This window comes from Cnephaeus nilssonii, assembly GCF_951640355.1.
Source record: "Cnephaeus nilssonii genome assembly, chromosome: 14".
Lineage (NCBI taxonomy): Eukaryota > Metazoa > Chordata > Mammalia > Chiroptera > Vespertilionidae > Cnephaeus > Cnephaeus nilssonii.
Window position 1 is genome coordinate 55,586,493 of NC_137085.1, and position 2,747 is coordinate 55,589,239.

Genomic DNA, 2,747 nt, shown 5'->3' on the forward strand with positions numbered 1-2,747 from the left:
GTGATCTTCATGGAGAATAAGGTAAGGAGTTAGGGAGAACATTTTTTATTACACTTTTTACTTTTATTGCCCTAATTAAACAACTTGCTTCATCAAATGGTAGAATTTGAATAAAAGAGGTCAACATTCTTTTCTTCCAAACTCTTATTATACAACAGTTAAAAGTTAACTATTTATCCTCATTGAAATAACAATAAAATGTTTTCTTATTTATTTATTTACTTGTTTTATAAGATGGCATGATTTTCTTTATTAATGACCCCAACCGTATTTTTTTAGATCAGGGAGTTTTGAACTCAAATACTTAGTCTTAGGAGAAAACAAGTTAAGCTTGCATTATCCTGCAACTCATTACCGGTGACATAATATAAAGCAAAACATCTTGGAAGAAGGGTGGAAAGGAAGGGGAATGGGGGAGAGAAGATAGAAAAGAAATCAAGTGGACTAAGTGGATTTCTTTTCTTCTTTCTTTCTTTTTTTAATTCTTGGAAACTAGAAGTCCTTGCAAGCACAGCTCATTTCTGCAGATTATTTTCCAAACTTGTACAGAATGGAACCAAATGGGAGAATCCCTTAAGAATGTGCAGAGATGCAACATTAAAAGCTACGACTATCCAGTAGCAAGTGTTCCAACCTTCAGTTGCCAGCTGCTTCCTCTTCCAGTTCCCAAGAGTTAGCAGATGAAAAAGTCTTCCCCATGATTGTTTCCATTTCTTCCTTCTCATCATCTGGATGTGCAAAGTTCAGCATCTTGAGGACTTTGCATGTTTTGGCCGCATACGTGTGTGAATATTGGTCTTAGCCCACTTGATGTACAAGTGGTCCTGGAACATGTAGATCAGGTGGATGGTGTTATCTTCAACAATGGCGTCGGTGTGGCCAGGGAACAGCACGAAGGTAATATAGCCAATGTTGTCACCCTCCACAGCATCCCTGTCTTCCAGCTCCAGAGGCGGTTCCCCATGGCTGTGGGGCTGGCTCTGTGTCCTTCTCTGAACTCCTGCATGAACACCTTTCCAATGACCACAGTGTCTTCATTCTTAAACACTGTGCTGAAGACTACTGTGGCTCTGTCCTTTTAAGACTCAACATACATGGTCTCGTCATCCCTACCATGGACCACTGCCTTGCTCTCTTCTTCCTTGCCCTCTTCTCAGAACTGGAAGTATTTCTCAAAGACAGAGGCAAAACAATCTCGTTTCAACATGCCAGCCTGCCGCACCATGGAATCCTTGGGTGCAGGTGATTGTCAAGGTTGTACAGCAAAGAGACATTGATCCTGATTCTGGATTTACCACGAAACTTTTGTACATTCTCTTTAGTAACTCATCAGCACCATGTGCCTGAAGTTCCTCGTAGAATTTCAAAGAAATGCTGACCATCACTTCTGTTTTGTCTCCATTAGGATATGAAATATGATAGGGGAGCCCAGCAAAATCTGCAAATGTTACTTCTACTGCTTATGGTTTTGTTTCTGGCAGCTGCCGTTCTCAAACTTGAACTTGAGGGTCTCCTCCAAGATGCTGTTGTTTACCTCCTGCAGAACCATGGGCGGCTGGTCCCGGAAGCCAGAATCCACCTGCCAGCCGCCTCTGCCAACGGGCATGGTTCCTGCTCAGTCCCAGCTCTAGCCCTCCTTTTTTTTCTTTTTTAGAACAAAGGGATATCATGAAAAATGTAATATTTTTATTGATTTCTAAACTTCCATAATATTCATTTAATATTTGTGTTCAATTTGAGAAAGCATAACCTAACCTTGATTATATTTTATTTTTAACCCAAACTCTATATAATAGAGAATTGTGGGCAAGATAGTGACCAGATATTTTTTAGTGGAAGCAGGAATCACTTATTGATGTAGGAAACTCACATGACTGTCAACTTCTATTTCTATAATTCTCAGTATTTTCTTCCTATCACTGCAAGTAAACATCTTTTTAAGTTTCCCAACAAACTTAGATATTTTTCAAAATTTTTAATTTGGTGATGATGCTTCTTAAATAAACAGCAAATTTCTTTTTCATTGATTGAAACCAAATTTTTTCTTCTAGTAGCCAGTAGAAGGAGCTGTTGGCATTTGATTTGACATTATAGCTCGACCTGGAAGTTCCCTTCTTAATTAATTCAATGTTTGAAATCAAACCACCGTTTAAATGTAATGATATTAATATGCAAGGATAGACGTGTAAACGTGGAGATTTTCCATTCCCATTAAACTTTCTACACAACCACAGATTTCTGGTTCTTCTGTGGGCCTCTTTTAGAGAGCTTATGTTATAGAAATGTTGGCTGCTATAAATTAAAGCTGCTCAGAACTGAGTTCATGCACCTAGGCAATGATTCAACATTTGTAAGACGGGTTGTAAGTCAAGAAAGAAAGCAATTTCTTCCTCCTGCTCTTAAAAAGGAGAAAGAAAGAAAAGGTAAGGAAAGAATATATAAATTTGACTTAGCATAAACTTGGAGTTTTCAAAGAAAAATTATATATGCTAGGTTTATAATAAACTGAAGCACATTTAACCTAGGGGGTTAAGATTTTGGGTATATTTGATGCTGTCCTTGTGATAAAATATAGTATGTTCATTTTTCTTATATCCCCCGAAATTCATTGTTATAGCTGTGGGTTTTTAAGAACTTGTTTCACAGTCTAGTATGTACTTTAATTTTAGCTAAAAGAGATTACTACCTCACTAAATATTATCTTTACTTCAATAGACTCTAATATGCAATGTGCATACGAATAGTAG

At 37.5% G+C, this 2,747-nt stretch overlaps 1 pseudogene across 1 annotated transcript; it reads right to left on the bottom strand.

Moving 5' to 3' along the window:
* Window positions 1–636: 636 nt before the first annotated feature.
* On the bottom strand, window positions 637–1,549 carry LOC307110496 (actin-related protein 2/3 complex subunit 2-like; annotated as a pseudogene). The gene has a single exon. The product of its transcript is annotated as an actin-related protein 2/3 complex subunit 2-like (transcript).
* Window positions 1,550–2,747: the final 1,198 nt, after the last annotated feature.